The sequence below is a fragment of the Geotrypetes seraphini genome, chromosome 4 (genome assembly GCF_902459505.1).
Source record: "Geotrypetes seraphini chromosome 4, aGeoSer1.1, whole genome shotgun sequence".
NCBI lineage: Eukaryota > Metazoa > Chordata > Amphibia > Gymnophiona > Dermophiidae > Geotrypetes > Geotrypetes seraphini.
The window spans coordinates 16,065,266-16,083,485 of NC_047087.1; the positions used below are offsets into that span (position 1 = coordinate 16,065,266).

Here is an 18,220-nt window from a genome sequence, read left to right on the forward strand (position 1 = left end):
TGTTGCCATTCAATATAGTCATTATGTCCCATAGGAGCTAACGCTTGGAGTTCAAAAATCCAATATTGCTCCCTCCGTTGTAACCACAGTACTTTATCTCCCTGATGACTATCATAAACCTGTTCAATAATAGACCAACGTAAATCCTGAAAGGTATGTCCCAACTGGATACAATGAGGCACCAACGGGGAATTCATTGACCGGGTATTGATACGTGAGCGGTGCTCAATCAAGCGTGTTTTGATTTTCCTTTGAGTACGGCCCACGTATACCATACGACAAGAGCATGTAATAACATATATCACCCACATAGAACTACATGTGGTGACAGATTTGAGAGCATATGTCTTAAGAGTCTTAGGGTGTTGCCATGTATTACCCTCAATAGTAACCTTGCACAAATCACAGGTATCACTGCATCTTGAGTGCTGTCCCTCCTGGATCTTATGGTTATGTTCAGCAATATATCTGGAATGAACCACATAGTCTGCAACATTTTTGGCACGAGAATATGCTATGCAGGGAGGTTCATGAAAGATGGAATGAAGCTCCCAGTGCTTTTTGATGCTTTGAGCAACAGTGGCCGCTTGATCAGAAAACGACAACACACAGACTGTTTTAACCTCTTTTTGAGGGGAAGTGGAGGACAGCAACAAGGCCCGGTTGGCATAAAGGGCTCTGTGATAGGCATTCTGCAGGACACAATGCGGGTATCCTCGCTCTCTAAATCTGTGGTATAATTTCCGGGCTTGAATACGGAACTCATCAGTATCTGTACATAACCTCCGAATACGGAGGAACTGGCTTATAGGAAGAGATTGTTTAAGCTTAGTGGGGTGACAACTGGTGTAGCTTAAATAATTAACCTCCACTGCTTTTCTGTAGACAGTGGTGGTTAGGGTTTGGTTGGACTTCTGGACCCATACGTCTAAAAAAGCTATTTGATGTTGATCAGATGTCATAGTAAATCTCAAGTTTATGTCCAACGTATTAAGCCAATCCACTAAATGCACCAACAATTCTGGAGGGCCCATCCAGATACAAAAAACATCGTCAATAAATCTATACCAGACTTTAATAAAAGCAAACCACTGGGATGGATACAAGTGGGTTTCCTCAAACCGGGAAACGTATAGATTAGCGATGCTGGGGGCCGCTGCGGTGCCCATGGCTACGCCATGTGTCTGCAGGAAAAACTGATGGTCAAATTGAAAATAGTTACGATTCAAAACTAGCTGCGCCAGTTGGATAAGTAAATCCGCTCTAATACGCTCATGGTGAATGTCCTGCATGAAAATCCCGGAAATTAATTCAAGAGCAGCGTTTTGTGGTGTGTTGGAATATAAGGATTCTAAATCCATGGTGACTAAAAGGTAAGTATCGCGAACGTCCGTAATCTGTGCAATACTTGACAAAAAGTGGGTTCTGTCTTTCAAGTAAGACCTAGCTTTTGTAACTTGAGGTTTAAGAAACCAATCAATGAATTTGGACAAAGGTTCCAGGACAGTGCCTCTAAGAGACACTATTGGTCTACCCGGTGGGGGATTAACGTTCTTGTGAACCTTGGGAACGATATAGAACGTCGGGCGGCAAGGGGACGGCAATTTGAGAAATCTTTTTTCAGCTCCCGTGAGTTGTCCTTCATCATAAGCCTTATCCACAATGGATGCGATGGTACTGATAAGAGAATCAGTGGGGTCCCCAGACAGACTAGAATAGTAACGAGTGTCAGCTAAATGTTTGTACACTTAAGTGGTATATTGTTGGTTATTTAAGACGACTATCGAGCCCCCCTTTTCCACCGGTTTGATGATACGCTGGGTGTCTCTTCCTAAAGCTAATAAAGCAGCACGTTCTCGAGCAGTCAAGTTAGAATACCTCCGTGTTTTACTACTAAGAGTGCTCTCTAAAGCATGTAAATCTCTCAAAATAAGCTCTCTGAAAGTATGAAGGGCAGGATCCAGGGGTCCTGGCAGAAGCCATTTGGAGGGAGGTCTAAAAATAGATGGATCTTCCACGTCAGGTTGCTTCTGGAAAAATAACCTGATTTGGAGAGATCTAATAAATCGTTCAATATTACAACGTGTAGTGAAGGCATCATACCGCATAGATGGAACGAACGAGAGCACCTTATTCAACACCTCCAATTGATCAGTGGATAAGGGTATCCCCGATAAATTATTGACTAGGGATTGGGTGGGCCGAACGATCTCATTTGGGGGCGTGTAGATGGATTCAAACTGGGATATTGACCTTTGTTCGGCCCCCTGCCTCTCTGCCTGCCTCCCCCCTGCTGCCTCCGTTGCCTGCCCCTACCCCCCCTGGGTAAAAAAACCGGGGATTTAGACCTGGCATTAAGATCCTCCGTGCCACTGCTGGAACCTGAGTCCAAATCAGTATATGATTGGACTGATGGCATATTGCGTTCTGTTTCTTTAAATGTCAGCCATGAATATATATTACCCTTAGCGTAGTCATCTGCATCACGATGGAATTTTTTAATTTTGGATGCACGTGTTTTAATTCTTAATTGGTCTAAAGATTGTTGGATAACTGGTAGACTCTCTTGTAATGCCTGTAAAGCCTCTGGCTCTTTAGATATTTCCTCATGAATCTTATCTGCTTGTGTGGTCACTTCCTGAGTAACTTCCTGAATAGTATCAACTATGAGCATCATTAGGTCAATAGAACATTTATTTAATATTGATGCCCATTTGCAGAGAAACGATTCCCTGTCTGTGAATAACCCAGGAACCTTCTGAATATGAAGGCCTCTGGGAATATATTGGTGCTTGAGATATTCTACCAGGGACATACTATGTAGATCTAATCGAATGAGACTACGTTATAAATTGATCCAGGTTTGTTTGTTGGGGGAGGAACTAGAAGAAACTTTAGATTGTTCATTATCCAACAGAGAAGTACGTTTGGAATATTGAACTAATTGGTCTGCAGTGTAACATAGAGTACGTTGCCATTCTGGTACTTCCATGGGTAGAAGTAGTCTAAAGAAATCAGAAAAACCCGAAAAAATTGGAAGGTGAATTGGCTGGACTTGGACGTTTTCTGGCCCCCTGGACAAGGGGCAGAGACAATCGTAGTGGATGGTAAAGTGTGTTTTTTTGATTTATGTATATCTTTTTTCACACTTAGCACTGTTGGGTGCACTTTATTGTAAAAAAATACGGAGTAGAGCCCGGGGATGTTTCACAGTTAACACTCGTTTGGGTGTAAGCCATGTGACAGCCTTTTCCACTGGTTCTCTAGTGGGTGGCTGTGTTACTGAGGGCTCTCCCGTTTAATCTACTTACATCTTAAACATCATTGATAGGTTGGTGAATGTAGTTGAGCCGTCTCTGCTTTTGTCTCTCTCCCTTGTCTAGTTTCTATTCTTGGGGTTTGGGAGGTTTTTTGTTGTTGGATTTGTCTATTCACCTTCCAATTATTTCGGGTTTTTCTGATTTCTTTATATAACCTTGGCATTTTGATACTAACTACATGACTAAGACGCAAGGGAAACATAAGTCTCCATTCTAACCAGAACCAGTCTGGAATATTATCAGTGGGCTCTGGGAGGATCCAATACATACCTTGACGTAAAATATAGGCTTGATGGTACCTATAAAAATTGGGAAAATTTACCCCACCCTCCACAATTGGCCTTTGCAACGACACTAAAGCAATTCTGGGGTTTTTACCAAGCCAAATAAATTTTGTCAAAATCCTATTTAATTTTTTATAAAAAGATTCTTGAAAGAAAACTGGTGTCATCCCCATTTGGTAACAAACTACAGGCAAAATCATCATTTTAACAGTTTGTACTCTTCCCCACCAAGATAAATGCAAAGGATTCTATTGCTCACACATTTCTGTCACCTTTTGCAATATGCATTTTTCATTACTTTTCATTGTTTCATCCACTGTTTTTGTAATCCAAATTCCCAGATATTTAATAGCCTCCTCCTTCCAAACAAAAGAGAATGTATCAAATAAACCTTTTGTACAGTGTACATTTAATGGAGGAACTTCTGATTTATTCCAATTTATCTTATATCCTGAAAACTTTCCAAATTTCTCAATCAACTCAAGTAAATATGGAATGGTAGATTCTGGATTCCTCAAATACAATAGTAAATCATCTGCATAAGCAGATACTTTATATTCTCTATCTGAGTGTGGTATACCTTGTATTTCCTTTACTTGCTGGATAGCTAATATTAAGGGTTCTAAAACAATATCAAACAGTAAAGGAGACAAGGGACAACCTTGTCTAACTCCCCTCTGTAAATTAAATTTTTCTGAAAAAGTATTATTAATATATAATCTAGCAGAAGGGGAGCTATACAATGTTTGTATTATTTGTATGAATCCGGGACCTATACCAAACCATTCCAATGCCTGATACATAAAGGTCCATTCTACTCTATCAAAAGCCTTTTCTGCATCCAGAGAAACAGCAAAAGTAGGCTCATTCATTTTCTTTGTTAAGTATAACATATGGAATGCCAATCTGGTATTATGAGATGAATGTCTTTGAACAACGAATCCTTTTTGATGCATACCTATAATATGAGGGAGAGCTTTAGCCAATCTTAACGCTAATATTTTTGCTAGTAATTTACCATCTACATTTATTAAAGATATTGGCCTATAGTTTGAAACCAAAGTGGGATCTTTATTTGGCTTTGGCAAAACAATAGTTAAAGATTCTGCTATAGTGCCATTAATAGAACCTTTATTAAGTTGGTATTGATAAAGATTTAATAAATAGGGCAATAGAAAATTTTATAGAACTCCACCGTATACCCATCACCACCTGGAGCGGATCCAACTCTAAGGGACTTCAAAGCTGTTCCTAATTCTTTTAGTGATATTGGCTCTTCCAAACTTCGTTTTACATGTTCCATGTGCCTCAGGCGGGGCCTGAGGCACATGGGCCCAACCCGACCATGTGCCCAAGGACCCGCCCCCAGGAGGGACCTAAGGCTCCTGGGCCTATTCTGATTGGCCCAGGCGCCTTAGGCCCCACCAGTAGGCGGAGCTTTGGGACGGATGGGCCAATCCGGCCTTATTCCGTTGTTGGCTGCCTGCCGGACAGGCAGGTTTGGCTCCCGTCTGTCCGGCCAACTACAGAAAGGTATGGGGAAGGGGGGTGGGGGTGTCATGGGGGTCGGCCAGGGGGGGCGCGGGTCGGCTGGGGGGGGCGGTCGGAGGTTCTTGGGGAGGGGGCGGTCGTTGGGAGGGGGGTTTGCGTCGAGGGCAGGAGGGCCTGGGATCCCTCCTGCCCGTAATGTAGTGCGAGGTGGGGGTAGGGGGTCGCGTGGCCAGGAGGGTTTGGGCTCCCTCCTGCCCCGATATTGTCAGGGAGTTGGGGAGTCGGCGGGGCAAGAGGGCTTGGGCTCCCTTTTGCCCCGATCGTGTCGGGGAGTCGGGGGGGCAAGAGGGCTTGAGCTCCCTCATGCCCCGATCGTGTCAGGGGTGCCGCGGTTGGCTGGGGCAAGAGGGCTTGAGCTCCCTCTTGCCCCGATCGTGTCGGGTGTGCCGCGGTTGGCTGGGGCAAGAGGGCTTGAGCTCCCTCTTGCCCCGATCGTGTCGGGTGTGTCGCGGTTGGCTGGGGCAAGAGGGCTTGAGCTCCCTCTTGCCCCGATCGTGTCGGGGAGGGCAAGAGGGCTTGAGCTCCCTCTTGCCCCGATCGTGTCGGGGGTGCCGCGGTTGGCTGGGGCAAGAGGGCTTGAGCTCCCTCTTACCCCGATCGTGTCGGGGGTGCCGCGGTTGGCTGGGGCAAGAGGGCTTGAGCTCCCTCTTGCCCCGATCGTGTCGGGGAGTCGGGACCGCCAAGAGGAAGCAGCAGGTAGGAGCTTCTACATGATGGGGGGGGGGGGGGGTCGAGAGCCTGTGGGGGTGCGAGCGGTCCTTCAGGGTGGGGGTGCGGGTTCGGGTGGGAGTGCGTGCGAGCGGTCCTTCGCGGTGGGAGTGCGAGCGGTCCTGCGGGGGGGGGGTGAATCTGATGTCGGGGGGGGGGGGGCATCAGGCTTTCAGGGTGGGGACAAGACTTCAAGGGGGAGAGGAGAGTCGGGGCGGGCGAAAGGAGAGTTGGGGTGGCCAGAGGAGAGTCGGGACGGGCGAAAGGAGAGTCGGCCAGCATGCGCGGTATACGGGTGTGCGCGGTATATAAAAATTTCTGTACATAATTTGTGTTTTTCGCGCGCTATACCCGTGTGCGTGTTTTACACGGGTGCGCGTTATCTACGTGAAAATACGGTAGTTGCTCCGAATTGTCCTCCAAAATATTTATTCTATTTTCTGTCACATCCACTCTTTTTGTGAGGATTGCAGCATCATCAATTGCTTTTTGTAATTTTGTATTACTATCTAAAACAATCTCCTTGATTTGCCGCAATTCCTCCATAACGTCGGGGCTCTCATCTGATGGCAACGGCACTTTTGAAGGAGGAGTACCCGGCTCCGGCTTTGATCTCTTGTTACTTCCTGTACCGGATCCTCCAGCCCCCGAATCGCCTTTGTTTTGTTTGCTAGATGCCATATTCTTATAATATTCAACTTGTTTTCTTTTAAAATTTAATTATTTTTGTAGTATTTTCTATAAATAGAGCTTGTCAGCACGGAGCTACTCTCTCACCCAACCATCAGAGTTCGCGTCTAAGCCACGCCCCCCCCAAGTTCCTAAATCTGGCTGAACATAAGACACAAATTTAAAAATACAGTTTATTTTATTTTTTTTTGTAAGTGTTGGGCAACCCATAGCTTCTCTCTCTTGCTTACTTTCAGCACCCCTGGATTTCTTGGGCAGGTTCCTGGACTGGTCTGGTACTCAAGGAACAGAAATTATCAGGTAAGGCACAACCAAGACAAGACACATCCATGGAACCAGAAGAAAATACAAAAGCCCTCTTTGTCTGGAGTGAGAGGAATCCACTGCAGTAACCAGATCTCTCACTTCAAAGGGCCATTTTGGCCCAACAGGTCTAATCCACAGCATCTCACAAAGGGCTGGAGAGATACTGTATCTATTTCATTTCTTTACAGATATCTTCTGTCAGAACAGATCTATATTCCACCCAGGAGGCTGGTTGTTGGATCTTGGTTGTGTGTGTTTTAAAATCTTTTGAAGCCTTTCATCTGTTCAAGCCATATTCCATCTGAATGCTGAGCCTCTCCCATCATTTTGGGCCTCTTGTGCAGCAAAAGCTGATGTTGGCTCAGCCCTGGCATCAGGATTGATAAACCTAATACATCCACATCAGGAAATGCAGGAACAGAGCCTTAAGAAGGAGCAAACCCCTCACCTGAGTTGCCCCTGTCTCTCTTTGGCCTGTACAGGTAACAAGCTGAGGTGGAGCACCCAGTAGGTCTCGATTCTGTGAGGGTGGGAGAGGAAGAAGATAGCTGCTCTCCCCAAAGCTGAACCAGTGGCAGTTCAGCAGAGATAATTAAGAATCATTCTTCAAACAAAACTAAGCCCACTACTGAGCTCTGTTTTCTGTCACAATAACTAGAACAGAACCTGCCCCCCCCCTCCTTGAGTTTGGCCATGATCATTAGAAACTGTCCAGCCCTGCCCAAATGCTGTAACAATCCTTTGCAACTACGAGAGAACAGCCATTGCCCAAGAGGCAAAGTGATTCAAATCCACACTGTGGCTTTTTTTATTTTTAACACTAAACCCTTAAGTGTGCATGAAACAAACAAAAAAACCCTAGCATGTACTATTTACATGGGCATTGCATCCCAGTAAAAGAACACCTTAAACCAGGGTTTCTCAACACAGTCCTCGTAGAACCCCCAAACCAGTTTGGTTTTCAAGATATTTACATTGAATATGCATGAGATATATTTGCATATCTTAACAACCAGACTGGCCTGGGACTTCCCAAGAAATAGGTTGAGAAACTGTGGTCTCAAACTCAAACCTTTTGCAGGGCCACATTTTGGATTTGTAGGTACTTGGAGGGCTGCAGAAAAAAATAGTTAATGTCTTATTAAATAAATGACAATTTTGCATGAGTTAAAACTATAAAGAGTTTTACATCATGCAAATTTGTCATTTCTTTAATAAAACATTTACTATTTTTCTGCGGCCCTCTAAGTACCCTTTTTTTTTTTCTTCAGCCCTCACAGTTAAAGTTTAGCATCTTTCCTTTTCCTTTGAATTAAGAAAAGATTATAACAGTTATAACAGGCATCTGCAATCGCCTTCAGCTCTCATCTTTTCCAACACTGGACCTATTTCTGAAATAGGGAGGGAGGGATTGGGGGGTTTTCTATTTTAGTTACACTTGTCATATTTATTAAATGTATTACATAATATTAAAATCATTATAAAATATGAATACAAGTATGACATATTGTACTTAAAGTGTTCATGAAGAAAATCAAGTGTGTATTTATAAGATTATATGAATTTTTCTGATACACTTGTTGTAATATGCAAAACTGAATAAAGAAATTTAAAAAAAACAAAAAAACACAATACCGGACACACGCACAAGCTGCACTGCCTCCAATCATTGCTCCAATGGTTACCTTACGATCTGGAACGTTGCCCGCCTCACTGCTGTAACCTCACGCAAGCGCTTTCCTGCGATTGGACTCCACTTCACAATCGCATACAGGTGCAGGAAAGTGCTTGCGTGAGGTTACAGCAACCGCCGGACACTTGTGGAGTGGACAATCACGTACAAAATAGTACCTGGTGGGCCGCAAGTTTGAGACCACTGCTTTAAACAGTACAACACACCAGAGAAGCATACGTTAATAACCATCACTCGCCCAAATATTGTTAAAGAGAACAAAATTCACCTGAGCACATCCCCCTCAATATGGCATTATTGAAAACCTTGTGGAGGTACACCAGGGCTTTCCACAAGCCCCAGGAGGAAAAAGGGAAGAAACAATAGCCAGGGACTGAACTACTCATTGGCAATGAAGTGCTGAGCAGGATGTGATACCTCTCTCCATAGTGACTTTCCAGTTATACTACCTTCAAGGGCTATGAGGAGGGGGAACACCCTGGTGGCTCTGGGCCTTCTACTATGATTGCCTTGTTTGCTCAGCTCTTAGAATTTTTTTTTAAATCTACTGCTAAGCTGCTCCAGCCAAGAAATCCCTATAGAACAAAGTTTTTGACTGGCTCCAAGGGTTTTCTCTAGGGCACAGGTGTCAAATACAAGGCCCGTGGGCCGTATCCAACATGCCTGGCTGTTTTATGTGGCCCGTGGTGACCGTGGACCCTCCTGGAGTCCAGACTCCCACCACCACCTCACCGCTGCTGAAATATAAAATCTTTAGGCAGCCAGCGTGAAGCCAGCCTCCCATTGCTGGCCTGCCCCGGAAGTGTTCTTTCTGCAGCGTCCTGCCTACATAGGAAGAGGAAGTGCTCCAGAAAGAACACTTCTGGTACAGGCCAATGATGAGAGGCTGGCTTTATGTTGGCTGCCCAAAGATTTTAAATTTCAGCGGGGGTACGTGGGGAAATTGGGAACTGGGGATTATCATACCTTAGGATCCAGCTGAGAGAGGAGGGCTGGGATTGGGAATGAGGGAAGGATATGCTGAACGGGCTGCAACGGCTGGGGGTTAGGAAGGGAGGGAAAGAGATGCTGCCGGAGGGTGAGGGAAGAGAAAAAGAAAATTCTTGGACATAGGTATGTGGAGTGGAAGGGAAGAAAGGAGGAAGAAAGAGATGCCAGACCGTGGAAGGGAATGGAAGGGAAGGAGGGGGGGGGGAAGAGATGCCAGATCATGGAAGGGAAGGAGGGGGGGGGGAGAGATGCCAAACCATGGACAGGAAGGAGGGGGGGGGGAGAGATCCAAACCATGGACGGGAAGGAGGGGGGAAGAGAGAGAGATGCCAGACCATGGACGGGAAGGAGGGGGGAAGAGAGAGAGATGCCAGACCATGGACGGGAAGGAGGGGGGAAGAGAGAGAGATGCCAGACCATGGACGGGAAGGAGGGGGGAAGAGAGAGAGATGCCAGACCATGGACGGGAAGGAGGGGGGAAGAGAGAGAGATGCCAGACCATGGACGGGAAAGTGGGGGGAAGAGAGAGAGATGCCAGACCATGGACGGGAAGGTGGGGGGAAGAGAGAGAGATGCCAGACCATGGACGGGAAGGAGGGGGGGGAAGAGAGAGAGATGCCAGACCATGGAAGGGAAGGATGGGGGAGAGAGAGAGATGCCAGACCATGGAAGGGAAGGAGAAGGGAGAGAGAGATACCAGACAGCAGGCAGGAGAGATGCTAGACCACAGAAAGTAGAGGAGAGAGATGTTAGACCTTGGGAAGAGGGAGGAAATGAGAGATACCAGCCCATGGGATAGGAGAGATATTCCAGGCTATGGGAAAGAGAGGAGAGAGATGCCAGACCATATGAGGGGGCAATGGGGAAGACAGCGTTGTTTGACCATGGGAGAGGGATGAGAAGGTGCACAGGGATGGAGAGGAAGGGGAGACAGAGGGAGGAGATGGTGCACAGCAATGGATGCAACAGGGAAGGGATAAGAAGACATTCTTCTTATGGATAGTGGGGAATAGGGAAGAAGAAAGAGGGAGGAGATGGTACACATGGATAGATGGGAAGGGAAGACAAGGAAAATTTAGATAGATTTTGAGAAGAAAAATGGAAGAAAGTTGAATGTTAAAAGTTAATGCTAAAGAAGGATGTATGGCAGAAAGTAAAGGAGAGAAAAATAGCAAATGGATAAGGTGGCCCTGGATGCACAGTTAAGAGCACAGACAGAAGGAAGTGCAGCCAGAGACTGGGAAGAGATGGTTTGAAAACCAAAATCACCAGACAACAAAGATAGGGAAAATGATTTTATTTTCAATTTAGTCATTAAATTGTGTCAGTTTTTTTTTTTTTTTTTTTTTTTAAATTTTTATTTATAAGTTTTCCATTCTTACAATATTTGAGTAATATAATATACAATAAAGTTTTTTTTTTACATATTTAAAATATTATCATTAATAATACATCGTATTTAAAATATAATATGATAAAGATTATACATTAGCATATAAAATATAATTCCCATCCCCTTTTTATATAGTATATTTCCATTAATTAGTCAAATCCCACCCCATTCATATATAATTATTTATCATAGTGCTAAGAACTAATCATTAGAATATTTTGTCAATGGTTGCCAAATTTTATTAAAATTAAGATGATTTCCCTGTTGTAACGCTATTATTTTTTCCATTTTATAAATATGACAAACAGAATTCCACCAGAACGTATAATTTAATTTGGTGTAATCTTTCCAATTTTGAGTAATTTGTTGCATGGCGACTCCTGTTAGTATTAGTAATAGCTTATTATTGTTTGCTGAAATCGGACTCTTAGTTCTCATTGCAGTACCAAATAATATGGTGTCATACGAGAGTCCTACGTGATTCTCTAGTAACTTATTAATTTGGGGCCAAATTAAATTCCAAAATGCGTTTACAAAGGGACAAAAAAAGATTAAATGATCTAACGTCCCTATTTCCAATTTACAATGCCAGCATCTATTAGATCTAGTACTATCTATTTTTTGCAGGCGCGTTGGGGTCCAGAATACTCTGTGTAATAAAAATAACCATGTTTGATTCATAGATGCTGACCTTGTAGATCTTAATCTCCAGGACCAAAATCGTGGCCATTGAGATTCAGAAATTGTCTGACCTATCTCAATACTCCAAATATCCCTAAGACCTGTTTTCTTTTTTTTATTTAAAAATCCATATATCAATTTGTACCATTTTGCGGCTTGGTGACCCAACAAATCCGTCTGGAAACATAGAACCTGTAAACTATATTGATTATTTAGATTTTTCCATTCAGGGAACCCTACCTGAATGGCCTGCTTCAATTGCATCCATTTAAAATATTGTGATTTATTTAATCCAAATTTATTTTGCAATTGTGAAAAACTAAGCAGTGAACCTTCTGATATGATATCATTCAATGTTCTTATTCCTGCATTTATCCATTGTTTCCAGACGATTTTAAATCCGCCAATTCTGATCCTGGAGTTTATCCATATTGATTGATTTAGAGATTTAGCAATAGGTTCAGGTGATAGATTACTAATATATCTCAATGTTTTCCAAGTGTCAAATAAAATTCTGTTGTCTTTGTATCTTTTAGGCATTGTTATAGTTATTAACTGTTCTGGATATAAAGGGAACAGGAGCCGCCATTCTAAATATAGCCAATCTGGTACATTTTCTAGAAGCTCTGGGAGGATCCAATACATACCCTGTCTTAAGATATAGGCTTGATGATACCTATAAAAATTTGGAAAATTTACCCCCCCTTCCATAATTGGTCTTTGTAATGATACTAAAGCGATTCTTGATCTTTTCCCACACCAAACAAATTTTGTAAGAATATTGTTAAGTTTTTTATAAAATGACCCCTGAAAAAATATTGGAATCATACTCATTTGGTAACAAACCACAGGCAATATCATCATTTTAATTGTTTGAATTCTTCCCCACCAAGAAAGATGTAATGGATTCCATTGCTCACACATTTCTGTTATTTTTTTCAATAAAAGTTTTTCATTCTCTTTGACTGTGTCTTCAATTGTATTTTTGATCATAATTCCTAAGTATTTTATACCATCATCTTTCCAAATAAATGAATATGGGTCAAATAATCCTTTGGTACAATGAACATTTATTGGGAGAATTTCAGATTTGTTCCAATTAATTTTATATCCAGAAAAAGTACCATATGTTTCTATTAAATTAAGTATACATGGAATAGTAGTTTCCGGTTTTCTTAAATATAATAATATATCATCTGCATATGCAGATATTTTAAATTCAAAATTGTTAAATGATATTCCCTCTATCTCCTTAGTTTTGTTTATTGCAATTAATAAAGGTTCTAGGACAATATCAAAAAGTAAAGGAGACAGAGGGCATCCCTGTCTAACTCCCCTGTGCAAGTTAAATCTATTTGATAAATTATTATTAATATATAATCTTGCTCCAGGAGAGCTATACAATGTCTGAATCATTTCAATAAAACCGGATCCTATACCAAACCATTGTAAAGCTTGGTATATAAAATTCCATTCCACTCTGTCAAAAGCTTTTTCTGCATCTAAAGATATTAAAAAAGCTGGATCATTTATATTTTTTGCTAAATTTAATGAGTGGAATGCTAATCTAGTATTATTTGATGAATGTCTTTTAGCAATAAATCCTGTTTGATGTACATCAATAATGAAAGGGAGAGCTTTTGCCAATCTTAATGCTAATACTTTAGCCATTAATTTGTTATCCACATTCAATAATGAAATAGGCCTGTAATTTGAAACCAGAGTAGGATCTTTGTTTGGTTTTGGTAAGACTATAATTATTGATTCTGCCATAGTACCAGAAATTTTTCCATTCTTTATTTGATATTGATATAAATTTAACAGATGTGGTAATATGATATTTTGAAAAAATTTATAAAATTCAACAGTATACCCATCTCCACCTGGAGCGGATCCAACTCTAAGAGACTTCAATGCTGTTTCTAATTCTTTTAAAGATATAGGTTCTTCTAAACTTCCTTTTATATGATCTGGAATATTTGGTCCAATATATGAATTTAAAAAAGTTAATCCGTCTTGTTCTTTATTTTTATAAGAATTGGAAGTATATAATTCTTTATAAAAATCAAGAAATTGTGTTATAATATCTTTTGTGTTGGTATGTGTGTTACCTTTTGTATCTTTAATTGCAATAATCTTAGATTTTCTTTTCTTTGCTTTTAGAAAGTTTGCTAATAATTTACCAGCTTTATTTGAATTTCCATAATATTGTACTTGTTTGTTAAAAATGTCTTTCCTCACAATTTGAGAAGAAATTTCATTGTATTTAACTTTTAATTTTAATAATTCTTGTAATGTATTATTTTCCCATTTCTCAATTAATTTATTTTCTAATAATTTAATTTGCTTTCCCATCTCAATAAATTGTTTTTTTTTTTGTTTGTTAATAAATGTTGAATATGAAATAATATTTCCTCTCATAGTTGCTTTAAAAGCATCCCATAAGATCTCAGCATTAATATCGTCTGATTCATTAAATTGAAAGAATTCTTGCATTTTTATTTTGAAATCTTCAAGAAATTTTGAATCCGCTAATAAATCATTATTAAATCTCCAAATTAAATCAGAGTTTTCAGCATCATAATTTTGAAGATTAATCCACACACCAGCATGATCTGAAATTATAATGGGATCAATTACTGCTTTTAAGACACGCTGCGCTATATTATTAGAAACAAATATATAATCAATTCGTGAAAAGGATTTATGGACCTGAGAACAAAAAGAAAATTCCTGATCATTAAAATGAAGAATTCGCCATATATCTACTAAATCACAAGATAGTATCAAATTATCTAAGCCTAATGATTTCATAACTTTACTTGGTTTTTTATCCAATATCGGATCCATTACAGCATTGAAATCCCCTGCTACTATTAAATTAGATGTAGCCAGTGGTAAGAGCAATTGTTGAATTTGTTTAAAAAACTCCATTTGATTCGTATTAGGAGCATATAAATTGAATAAATTCAGGGTAGTATTTCCCAGAACCATTTCGACATGCACCCATCTTCCTAAGGGATCATAATTAATTAGTTTAAAATCTGCATTACATTTTTTATTTATTAGAACAGCCACTCCAGCCTTTTTCTTTAAAGCCGGTGCAAATAAACATTTAGAAATAAAACCTCCAGATAATTTTTTTGATTCAATTTCCGAAAGATGAGTTTCTTGAATAAAATAAATATCCGCATTTTGATTTTTAAGGAACGATAATAATTTCTTCTTCTTAATAGGATGATTTAAACCATTGACATTCAGCGAATACATTTTTAGATCCATCTGATTAATAATTATACTTAATCAATATTCTATGATTGTTTACATGATTAGCTCCTAGCACATTCATTGAAAATTTATCCCCTAACCCACCCATTATTTTCCCTCCCCTCCCACCCATTATCTTATTCTGATTTGGAACACGCATTGGTCATGCAAAACCTACATCTCCATCCCCAGGCAACTAATAATTCATTATATTATTTAAAAACAAATTTCTAAATTCAATACATTCTTTATACTTCCACCCTTATATTATTAAAAATTATATTCATTTAATCTATAAAATTTTATAAATTTACTGAGAATTATATATATTTGATTCATAAAATTAAATTCAATATCATGCATACATGTAATATAATACTCTTAATAAATAAACATATTACAAATATAGTTCTTATTCTCTATATATCTGATATAATATTAATAATAATGCATTTCAATCATTTTCATAGATCATATATATCTGTAGTTCATCATATAAATTAAATATATCCATTTTTATATAAATATTAATATTAATAATAATGCATTTCAATTATTTTCATAAATCATCTTCATAATGAATTAATTTGAATGAATAATTGAATAAAATAAACATTATCTCAATAAATAAGTTTTATAATAAATTCATGTTTTATTAATTATCTATATCAATGAATAATTGAATAAAATAAACATTATCTCAATAAATAAGTTTTATAATAAATTCATGTTTTATTAATTATCTACCAATCAATTACTTAATTTTTTGTTTTTCATAATAAGTTAATATGACTGAATATTTGAATTTAATAAAAAATTTTATAATATATATCTATTTTATTAATTAATCCTTTCAATATTCAAATTTTTTTCTTGTATATATTTCATAAAATTATAATTTTCTTACATAGAATTAAAATATTGTTTTTATAATAAATTAATATATTTCATTTTTATATATTATTCTCAATATAACAGTAACTAATTTTCTTTTCAATATTTTTAATAATAAAAACATTGTAATTCGTTTCATTATTCATTAATCATAATAAGTTAATATGCTATATAATTGAATAATTCTATATTTGATTAAATTATGTATTATATAAATAAATTTATAATAATTTAATAATTTTTTATATTATATTTATATATATATATTTTTTTTTTTTTTTAAATTTTTTTTTTTTTTTTTTTCCTATTAATATTAATGAATATAGATGCAAATATATTATTAATAATTAATTTAATAAAATAATATTATATTATTGCATTCAGTATATCAGTATAAATATTTCCAGTTAGTATCATTTCTTATTTCTTAATTAATTTTTTTTTATAATCTTCTTTCTTTTCCCTTTTTTCCATGTCCTTTCTTATTTCTTCTTTCTTCTTTCTTCTTTTTTTTTTTTTTCCTTCAGCATAGTTATTTTTTCCATGTCCTTTCTTGTTTCTTCTTTCTTCTATCTTTCTTCAGCATAGTTATTTATATTTTTTTTTTTTTATGTGAATATAGGATCTTTTTGTGTCAAAAATTCTTTCAGTTTTGCAGGGTCTTGAAAGTATATGGATTTATTTCCACTGGATACTCTCATAGTAGATGGATAATATAGTCCATATATGTATCCTTTTTCTTTCAGTTGCTGTCTGTATGTGAGGAATTGTTTTCTTATGTTTGCTGTATATCTAGCAAAATCCTGAACTAAAATCAGTTTTGATCCTTTGTAGTTCAAGTTTTTATTTGCTTTTGCCATTTTTAATATTTCTTGAGCTTGTTGATATCTTAAAACCTTGAATATCAAAGGTCTTGGAGCAGCCTGATTTACTGGCTTTCTTGTGGGGATTCTGTGGGCTCTTTCAATTTCTAACGGCCATTTTGAATTGAGCTGAAGTAGTTTAGGCAAAAGATTTTCCAGGAATTGCACAGGGTCTCCCCCTTCAATATTTTCAGCCAGCCCTAAAATTCTGATGTTCTTTCTTTTTCCTCTATTCTCCATGTCCACCATTTGATTTTTTAAAGCTGTTATTTCTTTTTTATCTTTGTCATATTCCTGTGTGAAGGAATCAAACCTCTCCATTTTTTCTTCCAGCACTGTCATTCTCAGTCTCTCCGTTTGGATCTCTTGTTTCATGTTGAGAAGTTCTTCTTTTACTTCATTTATTTTATTGGCATTTTCAGTCAGCATTAGTTTTATTTTGAAGAGTTCAGTCATTATATCAGATTTTTCAGTCAGTTCTTCAGTCTCCATCGGGAACGGTACACTCGATGGTGACAGGGGAGTAACTTTTGTTCTTTTTGCTGATATTCCTGAAGTTGAAGGTTTTTCAGCTTTCCCCTGCTTCATGCTTGCCATCTCCGACGTTGTTTTATATATTTTTAGTGGCGATTTGAAAAAGTGAAAGTTTTATTTTTGTTCCGTTTGTTGCCTGGATACGGGAGCGCTGCGGTTAGGCTGCCATATCGTGCGCGCTCCAAGCCACGCCCTCAATTGTGTCAGTTTTGAGAATTTGATCTGCTGTCTATATTTTGCACTGATCAAAAAGAAATGCATTTGTTTCTATTTCTCTGGAGTTGCATTTTAGGGTTTCGTTTGCGTATATTAGTACTTTTATTTTGTAGTCCTGTGTTTGCATAGGGGTTATTTGTGTTCTGCATGTGTGACCAAGGCCAGGTGTTCTGGTAGGAATGAATGTTGAGAAACATACAGTGTGCTTTGTGTAGTTTAATTTTGTGGTTAACCATTATGTGTTGTTAATAAGATTATATTATGTGCATATATGAAAAATGAATGGAAAAAATTGTATTACAATTACAATTATTACCTGGGGCGGAGCTTTCAGGCCCCCCCAAACAAAAAAGTGTTCCGCTGCCTATGCCTAGATTGACTATTTGAATAAAGTTGGGATTAAGTATGGTAACATCTATAAGGTGAAAATAACCAGATGAATCTCTCGAATGGTGTCTCAAGGTGAGGAAGGATCTATACTTCTACTAAGACTAAGTATCTTAATAACAAATTTGTCTCACGACTTAGCCCGTGTTTTAGATTTCAGCCCCTTCCATGATTGAGTTTGATACCCCTTGTCTAGGGGAAAGAGATGGGTGGGGGTGTGGGTGTGGGGGGGGGGGGGGTTATTCCATGCCGAAAAGAGCCCATGCAGATACCTGGGCTCTAATCAGTGGCAAAACACACAGCTTTCTTTATCTGCTGGAGTCAGAGCAAATGCTGACCAACTACCTGCTGCAGCTGCATATACAATGAATAGAACAGGACTTTTCACTATCTGGAGAGAGAGTATATTCCCACTGGTTTGGCAGGGAGAAGAGGAATAGAAA

General features: G+C 38.7%; 1 protein-coding gene across 4 annotated transcripts in view; it reads right to left on the bottom strand.

The window, feature by feature from the left end:
* Positions 1-18,220, bottom strand: part of MTHFSD (methenyltetrahydrofolate synthetase domain containing) — a 74,743-nt gene that overhangs the window by 30,494 nt on the left and 26,029 nt on the right. The gene's annotated exons all lie outside the window — the stretch shown is intronic.